At 46.8% G+C, this 13,685-nt stretch overlaps 1 long non-coding RNA gene across 1 annotated transcript; it reads right to left on the bottom strand.

Moving 5' to 3' along the window:
- Window positions 1-8,050: 8,050 nt before the first annotated feature.
- On the bottom strand, window positions 8,051-12,596 carry LOC309523525. Its single transcript, XR_014215439.1, has 2 exons — window positions 12,105-12,596; window positions 8,051-8,456 (listed from the first exon to the last, which is right to left on the bottom strand). It is a non-coding gene; the product is annotated as an uncharacterized lncRNA (long non-coding RNA).
- Between the last annotated feature and the right edge of the window lie 1,089 nt (window positions 12,597-13,685).

Genomic DNA, 13,685 nt, shown 5'->3' on the forward strand with positions numbered 1-13,685 from the left:
GTCCATGTTTCACAAGCATACAGTAAGGTTGTTAGTACAATAGCTTGTAAACAAGCATTTTGGTTTCCCTGCGAATGTCCTGGTCCTCAAACACTCTGCACTTCAATTGGGAGAAAGCCGCACTCGCAGAGCTCAGGCGATGCTGGATTTCAGCATCAATGTTGGCCCTTGCCAGACCACCACAAACAACAAGTGAGCAATAACAAGCTCCCAGCTTCACGGAGCCGGACTCTACACCTGCCAAGGTGACCCATGGGCACCAGACTCCACTGCAACATGCACAGACCAAAGCATCCTAACAGGAAGGCCTACATTGCGCGGGGTACACCAGGCATGGACAGAAGGGGTGGGGGGAGCTTTCTTTGAAATCCAATTGAGAGGCGATGCAATTGACTGAAGGAAGCCCTGTTCTCAGTAGCCACCTGTCCCCCCAAATAACAGCTCAGCGAGGACCCTTGTGGTTCTACCCAGGTGCTTATTGCTGACGTTCTCAGAACAGCCACGAGGGAGGGGAGAGCAGCACAGGGACTCAGAAAGAAGTGCACTGCCTAATTTAGTCTTTGTATGGTAGAGGTCCCTGCATACAACTTTGGCCCAAACGGACTGGGCAGGTGGGGTGGGGGGGCCTTGCAGCCAAAGCAGGTCAAGTCCAGAAGCAGAAAGGTAGCAAACAAGACAAAAAGGACAAAGCGTCAGCATTGCTCCTGAAGGGTCCAGACCTCCGGAAGCTTCCAACACTCCATCCGGGGACTCATCATCAAATCCTGCCCCAAAAACCCAAACCGAGGCCTGAAGGTTGAGGTTGAGGGCTGGTCCTGGAGCAGCATCCTTGAGAATCCGCTAGGAAGATGGTGAGAATGTAGGAAACAGCCTTATCCTGAGCCAGGCCACTGGTCCACCCTGACTGGCAGCAGCTCTCAGGTTTCAGGCAAGGGTTTCTCCCAGACCCACCATGAGATGGTAAGGATTGAACCCTGGACCTTCTCCAGGCAAAGAGGACGCTGTGCCACCAAGCAACTGACCTCCAGCAGGAATTCACAACAAGCTCAAATGGAAGCTGCTGGCCTTCTGAGCTCTGAAACAAGTTCAGGTTATGGAGCTCTCTGTGTTGTCTCCAGGACCGGCTAAGCTTTCATTGAAGCTCTGGAGTCCTCCAGTGCAGAAGAGAGGGAAGGGGAAGAAGAGCCAGGCCACTGGGTGGATCTGGGTCATTGCCAGTTCCTACTCCAGATATTGGGGACCTTGTGCATGGAAAGCAGCTGCTCTGCCATTGAGCTCTGGTGCTTCTCTTTAGATCCTACAATCACCAGCTCTGAGAATTGTTCAGTCGCTTTGGAGGGTAGGAGAAGTGAACAATATTGAGATGCTTCCCCCTCCCCTGGCTTGATATTCTGTATCCTCTAACTGTACTTCTCTTGGAGGTTTGTGTGTGTTTGTCTATTTTTCTCACAAGGCATTCCAGTCCCTGGTGTGTACTCAATTTGTACCTAATAATAACAGCCCTTCCAGGTTTCACCCATCTGGCAGCCAATGAAAATAGCCCAGTTTCTTCAACCAGAAATGTGCTAAACAGTCTAATATTAACAAACTGTGAAAGAGCAAAGCATTTTGGAGCTAGATTTTTACAACACTTGCAGAGCTCTCTGCGTATTGTGAAGTTGTCCTTATTTAATGCAAGCTGCCTTGAGAAGCCTGCGTAGTCTTGAAAGGTTGCTTAGAAGTGTGTGGAGGAAATATAAGCACATTTCCCGAACTCCTTTTGTGGGGATGCTACCTATGGAGAAACTTCAGAGAAGTTCTTTGTTTCTGCTCTTCTGTTCCTAATGGGAAGCCAGGCTGTAGTTTTGCAACTGAACCTCTGCTTTGCATGCAGAAGGTTCCTGGTGCAACCCCCAGCATCTCCAGTGTCCCGTCTGAAACTCTAGTAAGCTGCTGCCAACCAGTGTAAGTAACACCACTCTAGATAGACTCATGTTCTGAGTCTATATAAGGCAGCTTCCTGCACTCCAGAATCTTTTTTTTTTTTTTTTTTTACAAAAGCAAGCATTATTCTGCCAAATATTCATGCATGTGCAGAGGTGCTGCTGGCTCAGGGAGACCCACGTTCCTCCAACCCCATTCAGACCCCAAAGCAGTGGTTCTTCAAGGTTGCGGCATGCCACCCTGGTGTGGTAGCAGAGGATAGCGAGTGTAGCAGGAAGATTCAAGGACAATCAAAGAATCATTTAAACATTTCTGTGTAATATAGAACAGTATAGTATATATCCATCTATCATTTGCAGAATACGGGTAGAAATATTTTCAAGATGAGAGCAACAGCATCAAGTGATACTGAGAGCCAGATCCATCAAGGGATCCATCAAGGGATAAATTTCTCAAGTCCCGAGCAAATTTTTATTCTGAAAGTGTGGCCCAGAGAAAAAAGCTTGAGGACCAGTGCCCTAAAGGCCTGCAATCAATGTGCCGAAGCCAGCGGCGTAGCGTGTGTTGTCAGCACCCGGGGCAAGGCAAGTAATTTGCGCCCCCTAACCCAGGGCAAGGCAAGTAATTTGCGCCCACCCAACCCCTAACCTGCCGCGTCAGGTGATCTGAGGTGAGTTGCCGTTGGCGCTGGCAGCCAAACGACGCCGCTTGCCCGGAGGAGGAGGGGGGCAGAGAGGCGAGGAAAATGCAACATGGCCCAGCAGCTGCAGCAGCAGCAGCGGCGGAGACGGGGCTGTGAGGAGGAGCTGCCTGGCGCGTCCTCCATGGCCCTGACGCGCGGGGACCGTGACGAGCGCTGAGAGCCGCTGCCTGCTGGACGCCTTCAGCCCGGACGCACGCACAGCCCGTCGGTTCCGCGAGACATGCAGCTCTGCTACAGCCTGCGCCCGAGGCTCTCCGGCGACTCCGGAGGCAGCGAGCGCGAGCCCCCCAGATGTTGCGCCCGGTGCGGCCGGCCCCCCTTGCACCCCCCACGCTACGCCACTGGCCGAAGCTAAGCAGGTGTAAATTTGGTCAGTGTCTGGATGGGAGACTGTTTTGCAAGCACACATATGCTGCCTTGCATTCCATGATAGAAGAAAGAAAAGTGGGGGGAAATGGGTGTGTGTGTGATACAATGCTCAGCTTCTGACTTGATGCGCCTTTCATATGACAAGGGAGCTCTTCGAATGTTCTGCCATGACTGCTTCAGCAACCCTCTCCTGTCCCCTCATTCATTCATTCATTATTTTTTTGGCAACTTCTCCATGACTCTTCTGGTTTTCTCTGAGGCAGAAGGGCCCAGTGGGTGTCTTATTCTGAGAGTAGACTGTTTCCCACTGTTTAGAGGTGGCCTCTGCATTTTCCCTGACATGGGATCCTCCTCTTGCCATCCCAATGAAATGGAGAATTTCCACGCCAGCAGGCAGGTGTTCCCAGGAGCCTCTGCCACACATGTCAAGGGACTCCCTACGTGAGGGGGGTTGGCAGTAGCTAAGCTTTTCCACTGAGCATGGAGAGCCCTACCTCCCATGTGAGTAATGTGGTCCACCAGCCCTGAAGCAAACTTGGATGGGGATTGACAGACTATTTCTGATGCAGTTGCCATAGCAACTGTGATGCTCAGAAGCTAGTGGTTCAGCCAACCTTCTGCTGGGGTGCCACTCTCCTTCCCCATTTCTGCAGATATTGAGATGAGGGGGCATCCCCCCCCCACGGTGTGTGTCAATCTGCAAATGCTGTTGGCATCCGTCTATCCTGAGAGACAATAGGGTGAAGTCAAACTCAAACCGCTGTGTTCGCTGCACCAAAGTGATCACCTCAAGGCACAAGCCTGGGCAGTGTGAATGGAGGTCCTGAGCTGCCCAGACAACAAGACCACCACACACACACCCTTTGGCCTCACTGATGTTGTCCAAAGGAAGGAGCAGCAATACATTTGGCGCCAGCCTGGGTGCAAGAGTTGCCAGAAGGAGGTATACAAGGTGTCATCCAACCACCTTAGGGACTTTGGATTTGTGTAGGGTTTACTCCTGAGCATTTTCTTCTCCCAAAGATATCCTGCAAGGCAACGGAGGTTTAGGATCAGAGTTTTCCTTCTCTTAGATGGGCTCCCTTCCCAGGTGGACGAGCCCCATCTGTCCCTCACTTCTCTCTACAACACATGCAGAAACCACCTTCTTGACCTTTGGACTCGGTCTTGTTTGTTCCATCCAATCTGCCTTCACATGTCCCCAACTCACCAAGGGTTTGAGACCCATCGGCTACCTGGTTTAGCTGGCCAGTTGAAGCTGTTTCCTGGGATGTGGCCGCTGTCTCATGCTGACAGCTTCTAGGAGCCCCAGGTGAGAGAAGAGTGCAGGCTGGGGACCAAAGGTGAACAAACTACCCCAAAAGGAGCACAATGTGTCCCCCACCAGAGGTACTACCCCTTCCCTTTACGCTCCATACACCCCATGCACAATCTTCATATACAAGATCACTTAACAGTTAGCCTTAACAACCTTTTAACAGCCTCACAGTCAATATGGCAATTTAAGAGTGGTGAACACATTGGGTTTTTTTCCTGCCTCTTCAAGGTGTCTTTGTGACTAGACAGGGAATTTTAATGTGCAATCATGACTAAGATCCTAAAATGCTTATTTTTGGAGCAATGAGCATGCAGGGCAAGGGCTTGGGGCAGGTGTTTCTATCCCGCAGATTCTTCCAGGCCCGCTTTCTATACCGGACACACACACGCACACACAAACACACAGCTGCAGAATCCCACGGTCACCTTGCTCTCAAAGGCACAATGACTGTGCTATTTCTTCCCCTGCAGTCCATGGAGATGCAGGACAGACAAAAGAGAGCACTTCTTCACAAAGAGCACGTTAAACTGTGGAATTTGCTCCCACAAAAGGGACAGGTGACCACCAAAGTGGACAGCTTTAAAAGAGGGTGAGACAAATTCACAGAGGAAGTGGATTAGGCTGTCAATGGCCACCAGATACACAATGCCTTTGTTCTACCTCTACTATCAGAGTTAATGTGCCTCTGAATGTCAGTTGCTGGGAATCACAAGTGGGTGGGGAGAGCTGTGGAGCTCAGATTCTGCTTGCAGGTTTCCCATTAGGGCATCTGGTTGGGGGGCTGGATGAGGCCTTGGCCTGACCCAGCAGGCTCTTCTTATGCTCTTATGAAACACCAGGTTCCATGTCTGCTTGTCGCTACAAGAGTTTTCTTAGGAAAGAGTAAGGAGCGTTAAACTCCACTGGGATTGTCAGCAGCTCATTTTGACACAGACACTGTGGAATCTGACTCCCCCACCCCCTGGCAGAGCAGATGTCCCTTTAGCAGAAATTATTATTATTATTATTTCTTGAATTTGTAGGCCACCCTTCATCTGTAGATCTCAGGTTGGTTCACAACATAAAATCACAATACACACACATGAAATACATAATAAAAATAAGAACACAAACAAACCAATAATCCCTGCTCCCACATTTATTATTATTATTATTATTATTATTATTATTATTATTATTTATTGAATTTGTATACCGCCCTGCACTTGCAGGTCTCAGCGGTTCACAAGATAAAATCACAATATAAAAACATAAAATACACAATAAAAATAAAAGCAAGAGCAACCCAATACCACCCCAACACATTTTAAAGGGGCATTGGATGTCAGTCAGCCAAAGGCCTGGCTAAAGAGGAACGTTTCCGCCTGGTGCTAATGAGCAGTTTGAAAGTTCTATGGCTCTAAGTGAATAAGTGGGTGAGTGTTTTTCCCCCAGTAGATGAACCCCTCTACCTGACTTGGAGAAATTCTCACCTGTCGGATTTCTGCTTGCCCTTTGGCTGTTAAAAAGACACAGGACAGGACTCCAACCAGAATTCAGGGCCTGGCACCTCCTTTTGTGGTCTAGCATTGAATCCACTGCTTTATTATTTTATTTTATTTTATTTTATTTTATTTTATTTTATTTTATTTATTTTACAATAATTGCCACTTAATCAACAAAAAAACTCTCAGCAGTGCACATTAAAAAATAAAAGTAAAATCAACCACTGGAAAATTGACACAAGAATTTAATCCAAATATAAATAAAACCAGCAGTTTTAAAACAAATATACATCATAAGATTACATGTCTGGATAGGCTTGCCTGAATAAAAATGCTTTTTAGAAGGTACTGAAAGCAATACAGTGAAGGCACCTGACTGGTTTCAGTTGGTGGCAAGTTTTGGATACGTTGGTTCTGCTACACTGAAAGGGTTAGTTCTTGAATCAAACGTCATGTGGCACTTGAAAAAAAGTGCCAGTCGCACAGATCAAAGTACTCAAGTTGGTATATATGAATTAAGGCGATCCTTCAAGTCAGCTGGTCCCAACCTGTTGAGGCCTTTATATGATATTGGTAAAACCTTTAATTTGGCCCTGTAACAGATAGGCAGCTGGTGCAGATCTCTGAACAGTGGAGTTATATACTGACTGGGTCTCACTCTTGTCATCAATTTTGCTGCAGCATTCTACTACATGGCAGTAACCCAACCTTGAAGTCACCAGTGTTTGGACTACTGTGGTCTAGCACAACAGAGCTGGCAGGGAATGATGGGAGATGTAGTCTGAAATGTCTGCCAGGAAAAACAGGTTGATGAAGGCAGGATCAGGCCATACTGGGTAAGTCTGTGGCTAAAATTTATATGATGTTTGTTACTCACATGTTAGTTGGAAGCATTATTTGCATGCTCCCTTTTGTTCTGGAGAAAAATTAGCCATGAGGCCCTGATCTGGAACATGCTCCCAACCCATATCAGGCTTCTGAACCACTTTTCTGCTCCTAGGTTCCTTTAGTCCCCGGAGGTGCTGTTGACAGGGAAAAGCACCTTCAAGGGCAAAATAGGCAATATTCTGGATGGGAAGCACCATTACTTCTCCAAACTGGAAGCAGCCAATTAAAGCACATTTGTTTCACGCACATGACTCACACCACATGTTGTTTGGGCCTCCTACATTCATATTTAGGAAGGGACAGTGGTAAATGCACAGCAAACCTCACAGGGTTGTTGTGGGGATAAAATGAGGTTGTGGTGTGATAGGAATTTTATGGTCTTAGATATATTGTAATGTTCATAAGTGTACCAACCAAGCACATATATAGATCAGCACAGGAAGGCCAACCTGGAACCTTTTTGATTCCTAAACTGACCAAATGTTTTCTCTGCTAGGTCAAAGTGGGAAACCTCCCCATTGTCTCTTTCCTCACAAATCCTGTTTTAAGGACACATTTAAGATATGAATAGGGTGTGAGCCTGTGACCTGGCCCAGGAAATAAGTATTTATCACTACAAAAGAATGGCCAGGCTCCCCAGGCAATCCAATCAAGTAACCTGCCAGACAGGAGATAACAACAGGAGAAAACCAATATTCAAATTTCTGTTTTAGACTGCCTTTTCTGTGATGTAGGTGTGATGTATCTTGAGGGGTGGTCTTAGGTTACACCCCTTCTGTGATGTATGTATGATGTTTCTGGGGCTGGTCTTGATCTACAGGGTGGCAATTTCAAAATTCCATATAAGGCTTTGCGCGCCATTGTTCTGGGTTCCTCCTCCTCCTGCGTTGTGGTGAGTGAGGACCTTGTTGCAACAGATCAATAAAGACCAGGCTTACTAGCTGCTTTGCTTCTCACTATTCTCTGGTTGGCCTCTGTTATTTTCTCCTACCAATAGGGAACCTATGTAAGGACTCTATATGGGCTCTTGGATACCCCATAAGGGAAAAGGGCATTTTTTGTTTACAACAGTGGGACACAATCTCAAGCTTCTTGGGGGAACATGGTGGAATATAAAGCCAATTAATCAATTAATAATAATGTTACCCTTCACCCCACTGCTTTGTGGCACCCACATCCAAACCATTCCCTGCCCCCAGCAGCCCTAGCCTGAACCAGCCTCCCACCTAAGAGTCCAGTGAGGGTACTTCTCCAAAGAGTTAGTGTGTGTGTTTTGGGGAGTGGGTTTACGGACTCAGTTCTCCAGGCAGCGGCTGCACCAAAACCCATTTCTTTGCCACTTAGATGCAATTAGAGACATTTAGATAACAAACTGCTGCATTAAATTTAATTATCCCAGCAGTAATTGGTTGCACTGAGAGGATGCTAAGCCCAGCACAGAGGGCAACTAATTAACCAGCGGAGCCGGGGGGGCGGGGGCTGAGCCTGAACCCGATCAAGATACCACCACCCAGGTCGCCTTCTGCATCTGACCTGCTGACCTAACTACAGCCACGGCTCTGCCCTCTGCGGGAACTGGTTTTCTCCCCAGAGCCTTCCAGTGCAGGAATAGGGGCAGAAGTCATCTAAAAAGAGGTTATCTGAGCATGCGAAGAGAACCTCTCTCTCACGACAGAAACACTTCAGTGGTTCTTCACTCTTGAGGAATTGGGTGGGGATGCCTTCCAGGTCCGAGACCGTGGATTCCAGGAGAAGCTATGCTCTGCACTTTCTATGGAAAAAAAAAAAAGCAATTGAAGCAGTGACTAATTTCTTTTTTGTATTTTTTTAAAAAAGTGTCAGGGCTTAGGCATAGGAATTTCCTGGACGCAGCTAGGATTTACCCATCGGAAACAGTGTCCAGGTGAAAATCACTGAAATGTCTGGGAAAATCCAGACATATGGCAACCCATGTAGGAAGTGTAGGTTATGGTGAATTTTCTTTAAAATAGCTCAAAAACTTGTGTGCGGATTTTCACTTTTTGAAATATGGCAAGCCTATCTAGTAGGGTCCCTTCAAAGACTCACCATCTAGTCCTAGGCACCAGGTGCAGAGCTACACATCCTGTGCATGCCCAGAGTTTCTCTTATTTACCTATTCCGGCCCAGGGAATAGGTAAATAAGAGGAACACCATGCCACAGACAAGAAAATGCCTCACAAGGATTTGTATGTAACAGCTTATTATCCCCTTTCCTGGGGTCAGCGTGGGGCTTCCAGTTCTCTCTGACCCCTCTGCAGCCCTGCCCACAGAAGCCTTGGCTCCTGCTCCCCACTTTTGACAAGCCTTGCAACAGCTGGGCTGCAGCTTCCTTGGTTGCCCTGCATGACTTTGCAACAGATCGAGCACTTCTGCTGAATGCAGACTGCCTCCAGTGCAGACCTTTAGGTGCTGTTGCACAGCTTCCAGCTGGAGGTCTGGAATGGGCTCTGGCTGGAGTGCAGCCGTGCTAAGCCTGCTCCAGGCAGCTGCTCATTTTTTATTTTTTTTAAAATAATATTTATTAAATTTCCAACAAATTAAATACAACACTACAAAAAAGCCAAAAAAGAAAAAAGCATACAATACAATATAATACAATACAATACAATACATAATAAAAAAGAAACATAATAAAAGAAACAAACAAAACAAAACAAAAACCATTTAAAATTTCAATTTCAACATCTTATCTTTCTTTCCCTTATTTCCTCGACCTCCTCACACCTCCCTTTTTGTATTTCACTTCTATTGATTGTTTCAGCAATTCCTTTCCATCTTCCTCTGTTTTGTATCCTATAATTGTCTTAACACATTCTAACCATATTTTTCCCTTTAAAGCTCAATTAATCTATTTATACTTAATTCCTTATAACATTTCTACTGAAGCCATATAACTTCATTCCAACGTTCTTCTAACATTCATTAATTTTACAATATTTCTATAAATAATCTTTAAACTTTTCCCAGTCTTCTTCCACCGACTCTTCTCCCTGGTCTCGGATCTTGCCAGTCTTTTCCGCCAGTTCTATCTAGTCCATCAACTTCATCTGCCATTATCCAACACTTCTGTGCTTCCAGGAGACAACCATTCTCTCAGCCAGCAAAGAGCAGATGATTCACAACAAAGTTTAGGGGTCTGGCAGGGCAGGTCCACCTCCTTCTTTAGCATCCGTCAATATCTTAAGTTTTACTCGAGGCTTCCTGCCCTGCCAAACAACTCCAAAAACATCCCTCTGCCACCTCCTGATACAATCCATCCCATCCAGAACTTGCACTATTTGAAACAAAAGCAACATCCCCGGCATCACAGCAACCCTCATCCCCACCACAACGACTCGGCCCAACAATAGCAACTTCAGATTTATCCATATTTCCCAATCCCTCTTCTCTTCAATCCAACGTCCTTAAATAGATTCACATTTTTGGCGGTCATACTGGCCCCCAAAAACCTCTCTTTCTCAACTGATGTTAGTCCAGTCTCCTCCTGAAGCTCTGTCAGACTTTCCTTTCCCCATTCAGGTAGGGCTCTTGTCCTCAAATTCTTCTGTTTTCCTTTAAGTTCCATCATAATAGATGTCACATCAAATTGCCTTTGAATGGATGGGGCTCTCTCACACTCCAGTTGTATCGATCTCTGAATGGTTTCTATGTTGGTGTTCACCTTTTGTCCCAGATTGTCTATTTTCCTGTGAAGCTGTTCCAACGAATCGTTTATTTTCACTAAAGTGACCACTAAGGCCTCTTCTGTCGACATTTCACCTGTTTTTTTCCTTTCCATTTACCATAACACTTGAGAAATTTAAGGTCAATCTCAGAGTCTCGCAGTTCTTATCTTGCAGCTGGAAATCCCCTGATCCCAGCTCTTATAAAGTAACCAATTTCAGAGATTTCCACTAGAGGGAAACAATATCCCCTTTAAACACAACTCATACAGTCCAAAGTTAATTTCAGATTTCAGTTACTTTTTACTCCTTTTTAGAAGCAGCCGGAGACAATAGAAACAGTGTATTTCTCTTCCTTTGCTAGCTGTCAAGGAACGTTCTAAGTGCTGTCAATGAACATTCCAAAACGTCAGTCCACTAGCAGCCCGTTTCCAGGGTCAGAGCAGCTTTATTTTATCTCCCTTCACTCTCTCCTGCAGGCATACTTAGTCCACAACTCCCCCCCCCCTCTTCTCCTGCCTTCAAGGGGGGTTTTGTGCTCTTTACCGATGGAAATTTAGGCTTTTACAAAAGGCTTTCCAAGACTTCAGCCTACAGCTTCCTTGCCTCAGTCTGTTTACAAGTAGGGAAGGCGGACTTCCTGTTTTGAACCTCCCCCGTTTTGATGCCAAATTAAACTTTTAAAATCCTATTCTCCCATCTCAGCTCTACTCACGGGTAATTACTTTGGAGTCAAATTGTCCACAGGAAAAAGTCAATGCTCTCTGGCAACAGCTATGCGGCTTCACTCCGTGGAAGAAGCAGACGATTTGAAGCACCGCGCCGCTCACCCCACGTCGCTCCGGATCCCCGAAACCGGGTTTCCCCACGAGTAGGGGAGGCACAAAAGGTGCCCGCCGAATCCCATGTTCACAGGCTTCTCCCACCTGTGATTTTTACGGGTCTCCGCCTTCGCCGCAGCGGTACAGACCCAAATTCCCACGGGGCAAGTTCCTCCCGATCAGAGGAACTCCGCCATTGCCGGAGGCACCAACCCAGAAGTCCCCCAGGCAGCTGCTCATAAAGGCATTCAGCAGTTCCTATTGGCCTCCAAACAGCTGCTAATATATGGCCTGGGCAAGAGTGAGAAGAACAGGCAGCCTCTGGGCATGTGCAGAAGGCCATCTTGGCTTCAGGGGATGGAGCCCTGTGCCTTTAATAGTTGGGCACTCATATGATTTTTATTTATTCCATAGAATTTAAATACTGCTTGATTATTATTATTATTATTTGTAGCACCCTTTACAAACTGCAATTCCCAGGATTCTTTGGGAGAAATGTGCTTTTAATGCCTGTTTTTCCTGCAGCAGGCATGCTCAGCTACCCCTCTGGAAGCTCAATCCCACAGAAAGCTGTGACGGCCACCAACTTGGATGGTTTTATGCAGGAAAGGCTATCCATGGCCACTAGGCACGATGGCTATGCTCTACCTCCACAGTCAGTGGCAGTAATGTTTGTGAATAGTAGTTGCTGGAAGATGCAGGAAGGGAATACAGAATGCTCTTGTTTCCACAGGCCTCTGGTTGGCCACTGTGAGAACAGGATGCTGGACTAGACAGGCCAATGTGGCCTCATCCAGCAGGCACTTCTTATGTCCTTACGTGGTTCAAGGGTAGAGATTGTGAGAAGGCATCTTCCAAAGCCATCCCACCCCGCAAATAGCTTTGGAGCCTTCTTGCCTCTAGCCTAGCCCTCACCCCTTTTCCTGTTCCCACTGGAGTCTTCTTTTGCTTGCCACGCCTGCGGGCTCTCTTCCGGCCAACGCTGCCAATGACAGATCTTAAAAACTTGGGGTCGGTGAGATTCGGCAATCACAGCACCTTGCGTCTGCTGGACCTCCTGAGCGGAGCAGGTTGTGTCTTGCTCCTCGTGAAGTAGGGTGAAATGTGAGGAGTGTTGCAAGCCGGCGCAGAGGCAGAAGGTCTGGCCGAGATGGTGGAGCACGGCTTCTCTGTCCGGGGCTTCTTCCTAACCCAGTGGAACACCAGTATCATACGCCTCTTAGATGGGTTGGACATGCTGAAGAAGGTGCTGGAGGCCCAAAGTCCAGGGTGACTTCAAAGCGGAGGACGCAGCAGGCAGTTCCCTAGCAATGGTGCCAAATCCAAGCAAATGTTAGCTCCAGTCCTGTTAAAACGATCCAGCAATTATGAACGTTAAAGAAGGGAGTAATTCCTCAGGCAGTAGGAAAAGACTTTCTGCAGCTTTTGAATAGATGGGAGCCCCCAACTACTGCCACTGTTGACAGCCTGTTGCCCCTCGACTCTGCTTGAATGGGTTATGTCACAATGGTTCCTTCATCAGGTGTTTGTGAGCATGAAAATGCTGTTGGGAGTTTCAGCAATGAAGGCTCAGGCATAACATACTGTTTGAAAGTCTGAACATTTCCTCTTTTTTTATTTAACAAAATTTATATACCACTTTTATCATTTATATACAAATTATTAGGAGAGTAAGTTAAAAATATACTGTTTATTCACTTAGAGGCTAGTTTCCATACTTTATTCCTTCTTATACTTCTATCCCACCTTTCCTCCACAGAGCATACACACTTCAGCCTCCACCTTCTCCATTTTATCCTGACAGCAATATTGTGAGCTAGGGCCATAGCTCAGTGGTAGAACAACTGCTTAGCATGCAGAAGGCATCAGGTTCAGTCCCCAGCATCTCCTGGTGGGACTGGGAGCGCTCCCTCTGCGCTTCGGAGGCTTCGCGTTGCTATTGCTGAAGCCAAGGAGCCTGCATTCGCTCCATAGGACGCACACACATTTCCCCTTAATGTTGGGGGGGAGTGTGTCCTATAGAGCGAAAAATACGGTATATGTTGGCAGTTCCATAAGGACTGCCGTATGTCAGGAATTTCCCAGATACATCTGGAATGCTGCAGGCGGAAGCAGTGTCTGGGTGGAAATAGACAAATTTTTCTGGAAATTTTCGGACATATGGCAGCTCAGCTGCTTTGGGCAAAACTGAAAAAAGCTCAATAGCTTTGCCCATAAATAAGGCAACCCTAATTTATTTTATGCCATACTCTGCCCTGGTGGGGTATAAAAATCTCTTTAATAAGCCAGGAAATAGCATGTTGGGGGGACTGTCCCAGAACTCAAGAGTAAATGAATTGAGGGTGGAAGCAGAAACTAGCCCCTCATTACTACATGCTGCGTTGGCAAGTTCAGCTGTGATCCCGTGATCACTTTACCTGGGATTAGGGACTATTGGACACAAGGGAGCTGAATTCTGAGTGATGTTCTTGGCATCCGTCTGTCTCGACTCTCAAG

Source organism: Podarcis vaucheri (genome assembly GCF_965113315.1).
Source record: "Podarcis vaucheri genome assembly, chromosome: Z".
Lineage (NCBI taxonomy): Eukaryota > Metazoa > Chordata > Lepidosauria > Squamata > Lacertidae > Podarcis > Podarcis vaucheri.